Source organism: Zonotrichia leucophrys, chromosome 1, assembly GCF_028769735.1.
Source record: "Zonotrichia leucophrys gambelii isolate GWCS_2022_RI chromosome 1, RI_Zleu_2.0, whole genome shotgun sequence".
In the NCBI taxonomy this organism is placed as follows: Eukaryota; Metazoa; Chordata; class Aves; order Passeriformes; family Passerellidae; genus Zonotrichia; species Zonotrichia leucophrys.
Genome location: NC_088169.1, coordinates 57538754 through 57559409, shown reverse-complemented (window position 1 = coordinate 57559409; position 20656 = coordinate 57538754).

Sequence of the window (20656 nt, the reverse complement as noted above, 5' to 3'; positions counted from 1 at the left end):
GTGCACTGTAAGTAAACAGCCACTTTGAAGTTCTAGGCTTCTTAAAAGGAGTGACCTAAGAGGGAAGGGCAACAAACTCACATTACAATTGCAGATGCTTTTTTCGTTCTGAAATAAAGTAAAAAATGTTTTAAGAACTGAGAGCCTCAGAAAAACATTTTGCTGTTGTCATTTGACAGTTCACTTGATAATGCACCAACTAGTATACTTTTAGTACCTGCACACATATATGTCAATGAAATGTACATGGCTTTTTCTTGTCACTTCAAGTGACCTGAAAGAGGGCATTGTCTCCCACAAATAACTTATAAAGGCAGCCTTTTAAATATTCTAGAGTTCTTTGATGCCTTCAACTTTTCTTGATAGAGACACATTTGAAACTTGTTCAAGGGTAATAAGCAGAGACACCTTTGTTCTTTCAAGTATTCCTCTAGGTTTTACAGAGTGTATTTTTCTTGTTGATAGGTGGAAGTACTCTATTCTGGGGATTAAATACGGAACACACTCTCTGGTTTTAAAAAGTTCTTTGCTGATATAAGCATTTAGTAGCAGAGCTAACAGCTTGATTCTTCAGAAAAAAATTCACGCAAACTTGCTCCTTGCAGGGGGTATCTGTCACTCAATGCAGCGAGAGCAGCAACAGCTTATTCTGATCTCATCATTAGCAATGAAACCAGTAACCCAGTTCTGCAAATTAGCACACTGAAAAAAGGCAGTCTGAGGAGCCAAGTGGCAGAATGACTTCCTTGAGTTTCATAGAGAACATGTTGAGCTTCCTAATATTGACGCAGTGCAGCATTTATGTGTTATAACAGACATCCCAGGAAAAAGAGTATCTGATAGATCGCACTAAAATGTCTGATTGAGTGATGAAAGAAGACAAATGTCTGATATGTCTGATAATCCCATAGAGAAAAAAAATCAAATAAACAGGAGATATATATTTTTTAAATGCAGACAATTGCATATGTAATTTTAAAAGCTCTTTGGATTCATATTAAAAACATAAGGCACAAAACATTGGAAAATAGCAAAATGTATTAAAATAAATATTTTGAAAATTACCAAGATATGCAACTGTTATTTCAATAAGACAATAAGCTGTATATTTTTATCTTTGTTTTTCATATCTATCCCAGATGAAACTAAGAAACAGTATTTGAAAATGAAAATTCTATAGAAGAATTCCAAAGCCAATATAAATTGCTGTGAAAATCACTATTTCATATAAAAATAATGTCTGCTGATTTTCATATGTTTTAAAAATACTTCATTCCAGAAAGACAGAGTTCTGTTACTCTGGATCCAAACAAAGAGGCATCCTACCCAGCTTTACTCATTGAAATGTCAGATTCCTAGTACAAGACATATTTAGGTTTCTTGTCTAGCCAATGGAGAGAGACTGGATTTCCAAAGTACATTTCTTTCTCTGTACTTTTCCAGCTGAACATGCCTGAGAGAGCCTAACCAGCTGTCTAGGGCTGGGCATCTAACTGCTAGATATCCAAGGCATGCTTGAGAAGCATCCTTATCTAAGACTTCTAAAATACTTTTGGTTCTGAGAAGTTATAACACTTTTGTTGATCTCCTTCAAATATTGTGTGATCTTTCTGCAGACCAATTGGCAGTGTCACACAGGCTTAGAGTTTTCATGGATAACATAAAGCTGCTCAATCTTTTTCTTACAAGCAGTAAGCAGTGGATTGCCTGTCAATATGGAGCATATATAAAGCAGAAAAGCAGAACTATCAACAACAGACTCTTACTGTCTCTTCTCCCTCCCCTTCTCAATTAACACCAGGGTCAAGCTCAACAGTTCAAACAAAAAGAATTGTAATTTGTTCCTTTAAAGAGAAACAGTAACTTTAGAAAAAAGATATATTATTGATTTGGTTGAGTTTTCTTGAATAAATGGTTTGCTATTTGCAGGCTGCTGTCCTTCAGCATATATAAAGCGTATTTTGTTTGGACTAAGGCTTTCTGAAAACATCCCTACTCTGCAATTAGTTCTGCAGAAAATGTTAATTCCAGTTTCATTTTTCTGGAATATGAAGATGCCAAAACTCCAGACAGGACAAAAGGAAAGACAGGTATCCTATAAGAGGGAAGGTATCCCGACTCAGGACTATCTTCCAGTTTTTGTTTGCATTCCATCTATGTTCTCTGATGTGACTTATAGTAACGTAATATTTGGATGAGCAACTCTACTCTTATTCCAGAGCAATGGAGCAAACTAATTGAATTGAAACCTTTTTGTTAAATTCCTTTGAATAATTTAAATATGATGATGATGTAATTATATTCTTGCTGCTCAAAAAAATTGCATATGAAAACATAAGATTCCTTGACAAATTCACTTCATTTTTTATTTAGATATAATGTTTTAAAAAACTGGATTCTTGGTTGAGTATGAAAAGAAACAATGACTTCTTAATACATGATTATGAAATAGATAGTTCCTGCAATCTGAAAATCCACATTCCTCATTTGTCTGCTATTTTCTGTTAATATATGATTGTCTAAATCTTTTTTCACAATGTTCTTCACTGCTTCAGTGTCTTTAAAATATCAGTTGCTTAATTCAGAACAATGACCTTAAGCTTTAAATTCAAATTTTGTTTCAGTTTTAAGTGTGCAGTGATGACCACTGATATTTAGTAACACAGTTGCCATTACTCTTGCACATAATCCAATTCTGTAGTCAGCTTTATGAAAGCTTTTGTTGGACATTCTCTTTTCCTAGGAAGCTAAAATTAGTTCCTTTCCTTTTATAAATCCTATAGTCTGTGCTTTTAGTTCCCTTTTGCCCTCCTATGAAATTTGCCCAAATGCTCCAGAGTCTGTCCAAGCTTTCAAGCTACAAGAGAAGATTAAAAATTCCTTTTCTCATGAACTAGAAAATTATTGAGTTTTCTTATTTTCAAAACACTTATTGTAAAAAAAAAGGCAATGCACCATCTGTTTTTTAGGGACATGCAGACATTATCAAATCTCTTGTATAATATAACCCATATAAGACAGAGACCCCATATATATACATATACACACATACATATATATATATATATATATATATATATGTGGGGTTGTTCCTATTAGGGTGCAAAACCCGACATTTCCCCTTGCTGAACTCCATGATATTCCTGTCAGTCTGCATCTCCAACCTGTTGAAGTCCCTCTGAATATCAGGACAACACTCTCGTGATTTAGCCACTCCTCCCAGTTTTGGGTCATCAGCAAACTTGCTGGATACTAGACCCTGTACCATCATCCAGCTCATTAATGAAGATTTTGAACAGGACTGGACCCAGTATTGATCCCTGGGGTATACTGCTGATTACTGGCCTTCACTAGTCTTTGTTCACCAATCATCATTCTTTGGGCCCAGACATTCATCCATTTCTCAGTTGATTTTACAGTCTACTCATCCAGCCCATACTTCAGTGCCTTTTCTACGAGGATGTTAATTGGTGTTCAGATGGAATTATACATATAGCTTCAAACTCCACCAACTAGTTTATCATCTTCTACTTTCAAATCAAACAAGAGACTTTCTAGCCCATTGCTCAGTCACTCAGCTGAGCAATGGCAAACTTGCAATTTCAATTCCTGCTCTCACGAGTGTTTGCATATTGACATTAAAAAGACATTGAATAAAAGGTCTCAGAATGGTCTTAAATTTGCTAGGTAAAGCAAAGCAAATCTTATTCAAGTTCAGTGGACTATTCATGCTTCATCAAATTAATAATGCAATCCTATTTTTCACTTGAAGAAATGAAATCAGAAACACATAACTGCTAGAGTAGTTTTGTTCTGGCCCACATTGTATCAGGCAAAACGAACATATAATCTTCTTAATAAACAACCAAATGTTTTTAACTCCAGAACCTGTTCAGATGCATAATGAATCTTCTTGCAATGCAGCATTATAGTACATTTACATTGAGAGAAATCACTTCTCATATGAAACTTACAAGTGGAAATGTTTGAGCAAGATGTAACATCTGATATTTTTATATCAGCTTTATGAATAAAACTTTACTCATAACAATCCTTTCTCTAGGTTTCCATTGTTAAAAGTATTCTCACATAAGAAAATTTGTGTAAATGACAAGAAGGCACTGGTGAGCCCACACCTTCAGTCCTGCATCTAGCTCTGGGCTCCTCACTTCAAGAGAGATATTGAGGTGCTGGAGTGTCTTCAGGGAAGGAAAACGAAGCTGGAGAAGGGTCTAGAGAGTAAGTATTGGTTTATGAGGCAAGGTTCTGGTACCAGGGGTTCTGCAGGGGTGGTTTCCACGAAAAGCTGCCAGAAGCTTCTCCCATGTCTGGCAGAGCCAATGCCAGCCACGCCCAAGATGGACCCACTGCTGGCCAAGGCCAAGCCAACCAGTGATGATAGCAATGCCTCTATGATGGCATATTTGAGAAGTCAGAACAGTTATTGTCCAGAAGGAATTGCAATAGAGAAGTGAGGATTCATGGTACATGAAAGAAACAGCCCTGCAGACAGCCGGCTCAGTGGAGAAGGAGGGGCAGGATGTCCTCCGGGTGCTGGATCAGAAATTCCTCTGCAGCCCATGGTGCAGAGCGTGGTGTGGCAGATGAGCCCATGCAGCCCATGGAGATCCACAGGGATGCAGTGTTCCACCTACCCTGGAGGAGCCCTTTGCCAGAGCATGTGGATGCCCAAAACATGGCTGTGACTCCATGGGAAATCCATGCCAGAGCAGTTTCCAGGCAGGACATATGGAGCCATGGAGAGAAGAGCCCATGCAAGAACACATTTCCTGGTAGGATTACAATCCCCTGGGAAGGACTCAGGCTGGAGTAGTTCATGGACACAAGTAACCTGTGGGACAGACTTCTACAGGAGACGTTCTTTGAGAGCTGTCTCCTGTGGGAGGGACTCCACACTTAGTCTTTCCCACAGGCAGGTTTTCTTCCCCTGAGAAAGAAGCAGCAGCAAAAAAATCATGCACTGAACTGATGGTAACCCCCACTCCCTGTCTCCCTGCACTCATGTAAGAGAGGAGGGAAAGAATTGAGAGTAAAGACTGGGAAGTAGGAAAGGTGGGAAGAAGGTGGTTTTTAAGATCTGTTTTTCTTCTCATCAACCTACTCTCATTTTGTTAATAATGAATTCAACTTATTTCCCTAAGCCCAGTTTGTTTTGCCCTTCACAGCAATTGGTGAGTGATCTCTCTGTGCCCTTATCTCACTCAGCCCATGAGCCTTTTGTTATAATTTCTCTCTCCTGTCCATTTGCAGAGGAGAGTGAGAGATTTTGGTGACCATCTAACAGCCAGTCTAGGCTGGACTTCAGGAGGAATTCCTTCAGTGAAAGAGTGATTAAGCCTTAAGATGGGCTGTGCTGGGAAGTGGTGGATTCACCATCCCTGGAAGTGTTAAAAAAATGACTGGACGTGACATTTACTGCTATAATTTAGTTGACATGGTGGTGTTCAGTCAAAGTCCAGGCTTGATGATCTTGGAGGTCTTTTCCAACCTTAATGAATCTGTGCCTCTGTGAAGACAAAAACCTGCATGTTGAATATTAGAGTTTGGAACCACTTAGAACCCTACAAAAGTAATAGGCTGAATATTAGAAAATAATAGAAAACTAGATTACATCACATGAATTCTGTATTTTCTAACCAAATTAAATTTTCATATCTCATCAGTTTCTGACTTTTCAGATATTTGCATTTCATATTCATTTTAATTTTACACTGTGGTTATACGTTATTAAAAAAAAAAACATTAACTAAGCCAGATTTCTGAACAGGACACATTGAAAACCAGGGAAAGGGCCAGGAGAATTACTGTGGATTCCCAGAATAATGATCTCCAAAGTACATCAAAAAATGGTCATGGACAAATTAAAGACACTTGATCCAGCCACCTCCATTCTGCTTGTTTTACTCCACAATGTGTAGTGTCCACATGCTTACTGCATCTTTGCAGATATCACACACCAAAGGTAGTGACTTTTTCAGTTAGGCAGATCATTTCTGTTATCTACTGATAGGATTCTTTCCACCAGGTTTCTCAGACATAAGTCATTCTACTGTCCCTGTGTTTTCTGTAAATTAAAACTGCTGAGCTACAAAAAAAGAGCATGCAAGTGAAGACAGAGGTCATATTAAGCAGTTAAATGAAAATGTAAAGATGAATGAAACTGTTTTTATCTCATGTTTTTGATCCAAAATAATTTTTAAATAACAACAGATTTAGAGTTACCTGGTAAACTAGAGTGTGCAACACCTTGTGCAGTAACTTGAAAATTTGACTTCTGATGACCATATTTAAATCTATGAACCTAGAGGCTTTTGAAATTCAAAGTTCTTCATATTTCTTTCATTTGGATATCAAAATAGATCTGGAGAATTATGCCATAATTTTTATCTCAGTGACTGTAATATGACCAGCAAAAATTTCAATGTCAAATGTTTCAATGTTTATACATCTAAAATTAAACAAATGAGATGTGCTGAACTGTCAGACTGTGCAAGTCCCTTAATTTAAGGAGATAGGATTAAAATCCATTTGCTCTTAAATTGTTTTTAAGAGTAATTCCTGTTTTGTTCAGGAAAAATTTACTTTAAATTCTCAGGTTGTTATCACACATCAATATTTCTAGAAAGATTCATGGTGAATCACATCCCATGTCTCAAGTTTGGGCTGTAAGTATTTTAAGACAGGCCTGTTTTTTGCACTGTGCTTTTCCTGGAACAGAACAATATGTGTTCTTGTACTTTTTGACAGCATTGTAAGTGATACATAGTAGGAAAAATTAAATTGGTGGGGGAGGAAAACTACAATTTTAACATTCGCAGAAGGCAAGACAAAGAATTTTCCTGCAATGAAAGAGCATGAATGAGCATAGGACTTACTTTTAAAAATACTCTATGCTGAGCAAATTATTTTCTTACCATTTATTATAGTTATTGATATTTGAGTCCTCCCTATCCAAAGGACTTCATGTTGCTCAAGTCTTCACCATATACCCATCGTCCTCACAGTGTTCAAGAGCAAAGCTTTCCTAATCAAGCAAAATCATACCATAGAGCAGATTTTTTTGTCTTCTAGGGCTTCTCTCTGCAGTAACAATGCTAAAAAAGCAGTCCTGTTGAGTACATGATTGAATAAATGCATGTGGCTATTCAGCTTGCTGGAAGAGGTGATGGCAAAATGCAAAAATTGAAGGGGTTTTGAGCACTGGCTTTAATCTGTCAAGTTTAACATCTGCCTGCTACAAAGACTGCCAGGACAGGATATTCTGTACCACATGTACGTAGGCACTCACTAGATAAAAGTACACGGAGAAATTAACTGTCACTTAACAATGTAAAACAGGAGGTAGACATTCATATTCTCAGAATATTCTACAAAGCAGTGAGCACACGTGTGAAGGAAGCTTACTTTCAAGGGTTTCTGTTACTAGTACTGCAAGAGAGTTTTGTTAAACTTCTGAAAGCAGTATCATTGGAAGACAGCCTCCACTTAAAAGCCTCATAAGGAGATGTGATATTCAGGACAGAAACTGAAATATTTTTATCTTGACAAAGGTAGATACTTGAAAAAAAAGCACATTAATTTTCAGAAAAAAAAAATCCCTGGATTTCTAAGCTGGTATCCTGCTGAGATCCAGTATAAAACTTCTAATCAAAGGAAATAATTTGAATGTCTCAAAAAAGACTGGTCACATAAAGACCTGGTTTCTGAACCAGTTTTTCTCATAGAAGCTGAGATGATTGAATAGTGAAAGTAAAGAAATATGAGAATCATAGGAGAGAACCTCCATTAGAGAAAGAAGAGTTTTTACTATCTGCTCAAAGGCACCAAACTATACTGCAGTGCTTGAAATCTTCCCTGGAGTTTTTCAAACACCTAAGCTATTTAAGTGTAGGAGTTTGTTTAGCCCTAATCCATGGCTAAAAGTGTGTATTGCAAAGTTGTTACATATTTAATTAGTTTGCTGTGCAATTCTTGTAATGGAACCAAGGGAAAGGTTCTTTTTATTGAACATCAGTCAAGCTTGTAAAGAAGTGACTTTGGGAGATTAGATTGGTCATCTATGCTTTCTCTGAAGTAAATGGACAGAGATAGACACCTCCAGCAGGCAATTCATTCTACCTTGTTAGTTGCCTAAGGCTCTTTGGATGAACCACCTTTTGACAGTATCTCTCTCTTTATCTCTTTCGGAGGGCATATAGTTAGCAACACATAGCTATTAAATTTTTAGGAAAAATAAACTTTATTAGTCTTTATACACAGCTTCTTTTAACTGAATAAGCGTACACACTTGTTCTGATTTTTAGAGTTTTTAAACACATTATTGGCCTATAACTGAAAATAAACTCTATGATTCTGGAGGAATATTCAAAGTTCTAATGAAAACCAAAGAGAATAGAAAGGTCACTAAAAAAACCCAAAACCAAAGCCCAAACCAAACACATCCAACAAAAAACCCCAAACAACCTAAAACTGCACTAGGAAGCACTGACTTACAACTCTGACAAAGGAGATGAAAGAAAAGAAAAAGGTCCTTTAGAAGCAACCGGAAAAAATATGTGGTGTTGGTGAAGTTGATGAGAAGTAATAAGACTGTGTGTCCATATTAATTTATGTGTAATAATGTCCTCTTTCCACTATCAACAGCAAATATTCAATTACACAAAAAATGGCACTTTTCTCCTTTATAATTGCTTCATGTTTTTGAAACAGGAAGAATACAGGAAAAGGAGCATTGGTTTATTTCCTATGATGACTCATTAAATCATAAAATTACATTTGATCTTGTAGCTTTTAAAAGACATTTTGTTGTTTTGCAGAGGCCAAATTGATCAGTTCAGAAAAGTTGTAGTCATGTATTGGAGGAAATACTTTGTCTGGACCAGTCTGTGGTGTTTTCTCTTGAAATATATCTGTGGCAATCAGATATTATGTGTGAATACATATTCAGCTTTCCTATGTTACACTACATTATTGGGGTTTTTTTCAATTGTATGCATGTATCTCCACACCAATTTTTTTTTGTCAGTCTCTTCATACGCACAAAGACTGTAGACTTTCCAAATACTGGTATTCCTGTTAGAATGTGGATTCCTACCCATAAACACTGAGCTATTCATCAACAGAAACTTTTCAAAAGCAGGCATTTCAGAGAGGAATTCCCCTCTCTGACACCCTCTTTAACACTATCTTCAGACAGTGGAGCAGAAAATGACCTTAAACCTTTCCTCTTTTGAAGCTACACTCGCTTTGATATTACACTGAAAGATAAGAGGAAGGGCTGGTACCTCCACAATACAAAATTGTATGAGGTTGTGTGCAGGCAAATAGGATAGGAGGAAAAGCTGACTGGAAGACTGTGAATAGCATGCAGAGCCTTTGCTGATGTGAGCTACTAGTTAGAAGTCGTGCTTACATGGATCCCAATCTAAAACCAAGCATGATCAACGTGACCCCTGCATGTCCAAGACTTAAACTGAGTCAAATGACCCCTCATAGACCTACAGTAAATACAACTCTTTCCAAAGTCTGATCACATCCCTCATTCCAACCCTTTCAGGCTGTTGGTGCTTCAAATCTACATCTCACAGGAAAGAAACAAGGAGAGGAAAAGATGCAAAAGAGTATGAAAGCCACCAATTAGTGTGGGAAATCAGTGATCTGCTTCATATACTGGTTCATAGAACAACAAAATCATAACAAAATCATAATCATATTTTCAGTTGAAAGGGGCTTGAAAGATCACCCAATTTCTGTCCCCCTGTCATGGGCAGTTGCACCTTCCAGTAGACCAGGTAGCTCAAAACCAAAATAAAAAAACACCAATGCATGAACTCTTTTCCAGGCAAACTAACACTACTGAGAAACAAATGCTGGTGAGTACATCCAGCTAACCAAGTCTATAAATGAATTCTGGTACTCCTGATTCACTGACCAGTAAATCCAGAATGGTAGCTGCCCAGGCTGGCTCCATGTCCATCATACACTAATCCTAGACGTGATCTCTGACACCTAACACATGGATGATAGGGGCAAAGCCAAACCCCTGTATCCCTCCCATACATAAAAAAGTACTCACACATTGCTCCCCAGCAGCTGGAATCCAAATCTTAATTGTAATCTCATCAGTCCTTGTCAGATTTAGACCTACTCTCATCCTGCTGCTTCTTCCATCCCTTATTACACTCTGACAGTCCACAGTGGTTTCCTTTTCAGCTGTTTTCTTGTCAGATACTCCTAAAACGCAAGTCTTCAGTCCAAACCAATTCCAAGCATGGCCAATGAGTCTCATTATTAGAACTGTCGTGGTAAAATTTAACTTTTAATAAACTTTTAATATTGTGTTGGTCTCTACCTTCCTCCTATCTCAGCTGTAAGAGCTGTAAGACAGGGACCTCTATTAACTCCTGTCTTAAATCAGTCACGCTCTCCCAAATTTGCATAAATCTTAAATATTTTCATGGGTAATGAAACATTCACTCAGCAGAAAGCTTCAAAATAATTCAAAATTTTATTCACATTTTTCAGAACACTAAGAATGTCAATTTATAGACACAAATGATCACAAATCTATAATAGATTTCCTGTAAAAGGATGCAGTTTTTCAGATCACAACAATTGCTTCAACCAAATACCACTTCATATCAATACATAACATAATCGACAATGCACAGGGTACAGCAATCTGATTGATATATTCTTCTGTAAAGAACTTCAAGCGGCCTTTCCATAAGTAATTTGAGGAAGCCCAGGAGACTAGCAAAAGCAGAACTGATTCTAATAGAAGAAATACTCTCCTTAGTTTACAAATGAAATAAGTTTTCTCTCTTGCCAACTGAATATGTTGCACTAAGTTTGATCAGCCCTTTTATCTCAACAAAGATTGATTACCAATTAAATATTGCATAAGCTAATAAAATGATACCTGAATTGTATCCAGATGGCTTTATTAGAAACAATAATGTTCGATATAAACACTACTTGGAAAGAGAATACTGCTCCAATATGTCAGAAGTTACAGGAAGTTTTAATGCTATCTTGACAAGCAGGAAATCTCAACAGGTAGTATTGAAACTTAAGGTGACCTTGTAAAAAGATCATATAAAAGATTTTATTATACTGATGTTTTCTGGCATTACACTTTTTCCACCATTTGCTGTCAGGTTGCATTCAGTGAAATGAAACTATGTGAACAGCCATCCTTCAAATACTAAGTTCCATTGTTTTTCCTGCCTCCCAGGGCATGCAATAGCTACCCACCACCTGCTGCTCACAGGCTGGTTGGTCAGGTTGCAAGTCAGAATTGATAAACACTGATTTTTTAGTGCCTGAAACTATATTATATCTCTGTAGTGCTTAGGACAGCTCCTGTAACCCTGTGCTGATCTGCAAACATCCCTAGAACAAAATTAAAAAAACTTCTAGACTGGACTATCTGTATTTGTATTTTACCTTGTATGTTATACAAGGACTTTGAATAAAATTTTATATTTGGGGCAAGCAAAAGAACAGCCAAGGGCACATTCATTAAGCATCTGCAGCTGAAATTATTTTGGGTTCATTGATTCAATGTTTTTCATGAAATAAATGTATGTGGCTGTTCAGACTTATAAACAAACACTTCTGTTTTCAAAAACTATGAGAGAGATAAAGGACAAGAAATTATTCAAGGAACTTTCTCTTAGCTGCCATCTTCCAGGTGCACCCTAAAAAATTATTTATAACCATTTGAAAAAGCAATAGTATTCATTTACTTAATTTTTTCAAACACACAAGCTGGAATTAGGTACAAAATAAGGAAGATTAAACCTATATGAGCAATGGGAAAGCTTTCAATCTGTGTTTTTCTCATCACCTTTCACTCGATGGAAAAAAAAATATCTTTGACATTGGTCTAGCTATCATAAAATGTAATCAAAATTCTTTAAGCTCAGAATAAAATGTTCTAAATAGGTTAGGAAGCTAAGTTTACTCTATTTTTATGAAGTATCATGTCCTGAAACAGGTCACATTCCCAAAAGAATAAATAAAAAAACTATGTTTTTTCTTGCAGAAAAAATACAGGTTTAAGATTTAGTGGCAACTAACCATAAGACATAATGTTATTTTTTTAAATATTGAACAAAACCTTGTTCCACAAGGAAGGATTTAGCGAAAAATCAGATACATTTACAAAAACTGCAAAATTTTTCAGAAGTGCCCTAAATTCTATTTTAAGAAATCTCTAATGTTGATATGGCTGGGATTGCATATAAAAATATTTTTAATGACACATTTACCCCACTAGCAGTTATCAGTCCAGCAGCAGCTTCCCTAGAAGCTGGCACTCAGGCTGTTTTTGCCCTTCACATTATTATTCGTGCTTGCTTGTTTTGGTTTCGTTTTATTTTTACCGTTAAAAGTCTTTCTTTATTGACACGAATTTCCAAAGAAGCCTGTAAATAGTGATTTCTCCAGGAGAGCAGAAAAAACTGATAAATCACATACCTGCAAATGTACACCAAGGATATTAGTACCATAGTCAGCAAAAGAATAGAGATTCTTGATGGCATACGTTCATCCCTTTCATTGAAAGAAACACAACAAACACCACCACAACCACAAGAAATTCCAAAACCAACCAACAACCAAAAATCCAACAAAGAAAACTAAAAGATACGAATGGCTGTGGTCTGTTGGCAGCACAGATGGACATCAGCAAGCCCAAAGTATAATGGAAACCCAAGACTCTATAATCTTGAATGCCAATGTTTTTTACAGAAGAAGTTTGGAATTTTCATTCATGTGATTCAAAAGATGCACAAAGCCAGAAGAAAAGAGAGAACTGTCTATAGTTTGATTAGCAGCTAATGGAACAGAATTAAAATTAAGAACCATTTAGCCATGGAAGTTACATACTTTTATTGAGCAAAACAATCCCTTAGCTGGTTACAGAGCAGAAGTGATTGCAGCTAATGAAACTTCACCTGGTGTCCTTGTGTACTTTGTGTGGTCACTGTTTATAAGATTCTTTAATGTTCAAAAAAGATTGTTTCTCCAGTATAGAAGGCTATACCTCAAAAGCAATCTTGAAATTTGCAACACACCCATGAGATCTGTGGGAGTGTTGTTCTATACAGTTTAAATAATAAATTTTTATAAATTTGTATTTCTGAAGTGAGAAATGAATTTGCATAAGACATAGTAAATGGGTGTATTTTTCACTAAACTATTTTGTGACTTTATTGGCCAATATTTATTTCCTTTCCATACTCTTACTGCTTTTGTTTTCTATCACTGTTGGGATCCCAGATTGTGCTCCTGTTGGCACATGCCACACATCAAAAAAATTCATAAATATATTTAAAATTTATTATCATTGAATTGACTTACCTATTGATCTAAAAACCCCAAACCAAACAAGAAACATGAAATAAACCATAGCAAAAATCCCCAAGCAAAACAAAACACAAGAAATGTCAATGATGCAACAAGAGAAACTGGTTTGTTTGTTTTTTTTTTCTCAGGCTGAAACTGATTGAGAACATCCCCTATATAAAATAAAATGCATTTCTGTGGATGCACTGATGCTTCACCATCTGTCCAACATCTCAGATTTACTCTCCCAGATAACTTCATATTTCATCCTGCAGTCCCTAAAGAAGCATCGCTTTAAACCGGGCCACATGGAAAAATGTTCTTCAATAAAATCTGAAGGTCTTGCTTTTAGCTGCAGGGGCCTCTAATCTAAATGAATGATGTGCCTATACAGTAAGCTGCATTTATATTTATGGAAATAGGGAGGAGCAAATGTACAGGAAAGAAGGCTAGAACAAAAATAAAGACTGAAGAAAAAAGAAGGAGAAAATAGACTGGAAAGAAAAAGAAAGCTAGCAAAAGAGATGTAAAGAGAAGGCAAACAAAAAAAAAAAAAAAAAACAAAAAAAAAAGCCAACAAAATTTCTAGAATGACGGCAGTGAAAGACAGAGGGATTTGCAGAGAAAGCCAGAAGATGCTGGCAGCCATCTATCAGTCTGCCTTCATGAAACAGGTATTGGAAATTAACTCAGGAACCCTATGAATTACATTCAACCCATGCTCTGGGCTAAGCACTTGTCAATTTGAGCTGCTATTGCAACCTGTTACTTACAGACCGCATGGCTGGCAAGCTAATGACACTAGAGAGAGTTAAAGAATAGCAGCATAAACTGTGTACAGAGATGCCTGTCACAGTCTGAGCATTTCTTCCCACTGTCCGGTGGGAAAGCTGAAAGCCCAAACTCTTGCTTCCTCAGTGAGCACCTGACCTCATATCACATTTTTTCTCATAGAAGTACACACCTGAAGAATTAATCAATAATCTGCCTGTCCAGAGAAAGCTTTCATAAAGTTTTTCCGAGCATTGTGAAAAAGTGTTTTGACTAAACTTTTCTTAAATGTTCTTCTCCCTCCTGGTAGGGATAATCCATTCTGAATCAGAGCTCTCAAAACTGACAAGTTTTTGAATATGCTAATAAAAAAGTAGGCAAATATGTTCTCCCTATAAAATTTAGGCCTCTTATGTATACAATGTACTTGGTTGTGGGTCACAATGTCCCCCCGTCTAATACTTTATTACTTAGGATTCAAAACCACCTCCAAGGGAAGGTACATTTTATATCTACAAATGCATGCATTAATAGTGGTGCACTGAAATATTAAAAATGCACTTTATTAGAAATGTCCCTGCACAAAATACTAGAACTGCTTTATTGTATTTTTTCGGCTGATAAGCTTGTCTAAGAGTGAACTATTTTAATAACCAAGCATATTTAGAGTAAATGTCAGACACTGTGATCCTGTGACTAACAGCTGCTTCTGCTGTAGGTGGAGAGAGGAGAGAGAGAAAGAAGTACAAGTACCAAAAAACAAAGCGAATGCCAAATTAGAACAAATGTTTGTCAAGTAAAAAGGGCAGCTTTTTGTTTGATGAAAGAGACTTAATTAGAAAAGTCACAGAAAGAATCTGTCTTGAAAGTACCAGATCTATTTTCTTCAGATAAGCTAATGAGCCACACTGAACTCTGCAAAGAATTGCTGAACCAATAATACAAGAGGAAGAAAGAAATCTAGAAAATAAGCTGCAACATCCCTTGGAAATGAACTAACCAATTTTGAATGCAATGCTCCATCCCAGGAAAGGAATGGTATGAGATATTGGCTTACTATTTTTCCTTCAATTTGAGTGAGCAATGGACAAATAAGTGCTTACAGAAAGAAATTACTTTTGTACATTGTTTCTCTTTTACAGCAGACTGTAAGTTCAAAATTCAAATCACTTGCTGTATGTGCTAAGTCACCTACATGGTACATTATCTACCCAGTTTGCTGTCTAATTCTATCAAGGTGGTTTTTTTTCCCCTAACAGCAACCATAACAAGAACCTATTAAGGAACATAATATTTTGCATTAGACAAGGACATCTTGACTGTACTAAAGAACACAGTAAACAAAATTCTTTTAGCAATGACAAAACAATTAAATAACAAAAACAAAATATGAACCCAAAGAAAAGTTATTATGTAGAAACTCAATGTAACTCTAAAATTGTTATTAAAAATATTTTATTCTAAAAAATTTTGGAGAGTTTTATATTTCATAGTATTCTTTAAGTGCTTTTTTCCTCATTTTTAGCCTTTCACATCATACCCATGTTTGACACAATACTGCAGGACTGGAATTCAAGTCTACAACATGTATATAATTGAATCATAAAGCACCTATACTCCTATGCCATCAATTAATCAAAAAATATTTTTTTTCATTATAGGACAGAAAAACAAAAAGAAGATTCATTGAAAACAAACAGGCTAATAAAAAATATCAGCATAAGTTATGATTCAAAGATCCACAGAAAATTCACATTATATGGATTTTCAAAACAGAAAAGGCAAACTTTTAAGAGGAACTTTTCCACATTTTCTTTCGGTTTATCTTTAAGGTTTTGGAATTGAGCCTTTGTGTATGAGGTTCTCAAAAAGCTCATTGAAATCTAGAGATATTTTCTATCTCTGTATAGAATATACAGAGATATATAGAATGTCCTTCTCAAAGGACAGAAAAGCATGGATAAAGATAGGACTTTTTAAAAGTTTTGATATACATAAAAATCAAATGCTTATCTTGGCAGAAGATGCTATATTTAACTAACAAAAAATATTAAGTGTATTTGGTGGAGAGCCTCCTACTCTGGGAGAGTAAGGAGGAATATAGATTAAGTTCATGCGCCTCCCTTTTTTATTGAAAAAAGTATGTAACAATTTATTAAAATATTCCTCTAATAAATGCGGTTAAAATATGATAAAATTAATAAATTATTTGAATCTGCAAATATACACTTATTTTAAGTATGGGTTTATTTTTATGAAGGTTCAGAAGATTTTTGGGGTTTTTAGTAGTAGTTAAGAAAGAAATACAAATAAACTCCTCCTCTTCCCTATCACTGCCCTTTAATCCCTGTCATCTGCAGTATCTGTGTATGTGTAATATATCAAAGACATAATGATTTAACTTGGGTTAGGCTTTGGTATATATCCATTGGATAGTCATTCCTACAGAATATACCAAAGTAGGTGTTGCTAGCAGTGATAGTAAAAAATTTTTAAAGGTTAAGAGACATTCCTGATCCCTGAGGATGATGGAACTCAAATAAATTACATGGAAAATCCGTCATTCATATGGATATGCAAAAATATGGTTGAACCGTGGTAACATTGTGCAAACTACTCCCACAATGACATAAAGTCTCGACAACAATATGTCAGGTTGATGGGTGCAAAGGCAGCAGAAATATGAAGCGATAACAGTGTTAAAACCTAAAACACTCTCTTCAGCTTAAAAAGGGGCTTTTTTTTTTATTTTTCTGTTAAGAATGATGTTGCTGTGTGTTCAGAATTCAAAATGTTAGCAAAGACGATAGTATACCATTGCTAGGTCAACTCTACTTATAATGATTTTGCCTGCAAATGGAAAACTACAGGCAAGTCAGGTTTCCTTAATACCAACTTTCCGAGATTTGGGCCTCTCTGTGAGAACACAAATGGGTACACTTCTAAAAGATATACTGATTTTTTTTTTTCTCCATTAGCATTGTTTAATGTTACCAATTACTGCTCTGTCAAGACCAGGATTCATAGGAATACAAAACATATTTCAGTATAAGTATTTCTCAGAGCTGCTTGATCTTTGCTACATACAGGGTGTCCAAACACCGGTAATGGAAAGAAGACAGTTTGGATAGGTTTCATTGGTTTAAGACTGTGGGTTTTTTGGGTCACTATTCATTTAGGCTGTGCCTTCCAGTAAAGAAACATGAGAACACTTGGTAGTCTACTATGCTTATTCAGAGACTGCTTAACAGTATCCGAAGTATACACAGCTTTTCAGCTCTGATTGTAGAGAAAATATTGTTTATTTCTGCTCTGGTGATATACAGGTACTTCCAATGCTGTTATCTCTTTTTAGTTTGCAGATGCCCCAAAAAACCATTGCTGACCTACCAGCTATGAAAGGAGGCAAGTCTCTAATGCAGTATTGCATACTTCAGGAGTAACAACATCCCAAAGTCACAGAAGATTCCAGTGCTTTTACTTTCTGCAGGAAACTAAGAAATCCTTAAGTTTTCAAACCCTTTTTATTTTTTGGTAAATAACAGTCTTTGTCTGGATGAAGTGATAATCTGATTCAGCGTTATCTCTAGTGTCCTGTGTTGTAAGTCAAGACCATTTCTACATTCTTTTATGAATGATACCAGAAGTGAATCAGTACCCAGAGAGATGGTGTTTGGAGGATGTGTTATCTGCAGGCAGACTGCAGCCTCTGATAATGAATCTGGGGGGGTGATTGCTATATTGGGTAACTAACCGATGAGTTCCTGCAGAAACCCTGATCAGACCAGTTCTGGATATTACTCATATGCACGTTAATACTGTTTTAGATTCCACCTGAATGAAACAGCTCAAAACATTGAAATTATTGTTAATCTTAATTACTCCATTAAAAGAGAACTCGTGCATTGCAGTGTTGACTAGTTTACATTTTTCCTGTATTTCTAGGTAGTATCAATGTTTGCATGGAACTATGTAGTGGTCTGCATTAAAAAGCTGAAATTTACTATGTCACTGTACCACTAAATGCAGACATATTTTACTTTTTTTTATAAGGAAAAAAAACCCCAAAAAACCAAAAAAAAAAAAACCCACCAAAAAAACCCATAGTATAACTCCATGGGGAGTTTTTGTGGCTGAGAAAGCCTTTCAGGTTTTCAGGTCTTGTCTCTGCCTTAACCATCTTGGGTGTGTCCTACCTTTGCATTTGAATGAGACAGATCTAAGGCACATTACAACTTCCCTTGCAGCCGAGTTTCAGTGAGGGGAGAAACTGGCTGGACAGACTTGAAGGAATTTCCACTATACCCACATTATTTTCTTATCTGGCTAACTGAGAAACCACACACGGAGAACACCGATTTACAGTCTCTACACAGGTTGTGCATGCCAGCTTCAACAAAAGATAAATAATATCACTATAGTTATTGTCAAAAACAATGAATCAAGTGTAAATCGTTGACTCGTATTTACCATGAAAACAACATAAGAGTAACTTGGATCAAAACAGGAATCAGAGCTGTAGAATTAGTCCACAACTGCCCTTTTCAAAACTAGCTTTTAATGTATGTTTACCCTCATAGATCTAGACTAAAGTTTTGACATATTTTCAGTGTCAGAAAAGATGGTAGTCTTGCTATTTATATCTAATTTTCAAGCTATTATTTTCTTGAAGTATGTGGAAAATGTATTTCGTTTCCTGTACACACATCTATTTATTTCTTAAGTCAGGTAAATTATTTAGACTTATGGCTTGATCAGAAATTTTTATTTCACATACTTCTTACAATTGTAAGTTTCTTTCATTTGCCTTGTACTGAATATATTTATGCTGACCACCAAGCTACCTCTGATCAGTCACAACTAGTTTAAGGAATATTTTATCTTTTCCATTATTTACAGTTCTACTTGGCTCGACTTACTTAAACCAATATGTCACCTTCTTTTCATTTTTCATGCATGGCCACAGCTTACAATGGACTAGAAATAGTTCTTTATGCCTCTGTGAAATATATCTATAATTTTCCTTTTACTTTTGTAAAATGGAAGTCAAGCTGGAAGAATATAATGTGTGATAAATTGGTATATTTTTCATTACTATAGAATGTGAACTATTTTCTCTACTGTATATTTGGCTGCTTTTGGCTTTGAACTTTTGCACTTCAATCAAAGTGCAATTTTGAACAAAACTGGTTTTTAACTTTATGGGAGGCTCAGCTAGATTTCTTTTTTCATTGTAACTAACTTGCAAGAGAAAAGTTACCAGCAGAGAAGACCTTATTATCAGACACAGATCAAAATATATATCAAAAATAACCAAAGGTACACATATATGTATATATGTAGCCAGGAAGTGATTATGCTGTGTGTCACAAAAGCGGTGATTGCAAGTAATTCTTAGAGATTTGCTGCCTTTGTATTGTATTCCTTCCCCTTAAACTTTTGCTCTTCCTGCTGCCACCACTGAGATAACAGTAGGAGCACCAGCAGAGACAAAACAACGACTGCTGTTGTCATTGCTTGAGTCAGAATGGCATCTGGCAGTCACAGAAAAAAATGTCAGTAACTTTTCTAAATAGAAATTTTAGAAGTACCTGAAAAAAACCCCAAAACATATTCATTCAATTATTTCCTGATTTGATTAAGTTAATGCATTTGACTAATCCTGAAATATTATTGGACTCCTACCATGCTCTACAGTTCATTTATATGCTACAAATATCTGCTATTTGTCATGCTATTGTGATGCCTGGAACTACCTTTTATCTTTTTCACTTATTGTCCTTTTTTCTTACTTTGATCACATTTCCCATGTTGAATAGGATAACATTTGCAAATGGATGGATATTCTAATGACTGTACACTAAAATTTTTATGTATGGCACACTAATAGTCTCTCTCCATAAATTCTCAGTACAAGCTTCCAAAGCTAACCTTGCAATATCAGACAATTTAGGGGAAAAGAGCTGGTTATTGTCATTTTCCTGATTTAAGGGAGATTATTTTTCCTTTCTCCCTTTAACAATGACAACTCTGCAAAATGACCTATTTATCTTTTATTGTCCAGCTCCTAGGAGACAGAAAGCATAGGCACAGAGTGGAGCATGCACGTCCAACTTATGCATTTTTTTCACCCTGTTTCCTGTGGAAAAACAAAAGCATTGGGATCTGCATCTACTCCATTGTTTGCCACTTCTCAGACACACTGGAATTAAGGTTGGTTTTCTCCAGAGATTAATTCACAAGACTTCAATAAATGAAATAAGACGCTGAAACGGAATTCTAAGAAACCAAATATTATCCATTGCTCCAAACAATGGCTGAGGGGAAGGGAGAACAAATTAAACTGTGAATTTCTCCAAGTTCGTCTGACACAGTTCTTACCCTTCCTATAGCAGCTCTGATGTATGGCATAGATACAATTTAAAGAAGAAGTTACAATAAACCAATCAAATAAAGAAACAAAAAGCCCCAGATAGCAATTTGTAAACAGATAATAGAATAAGATAGTAGT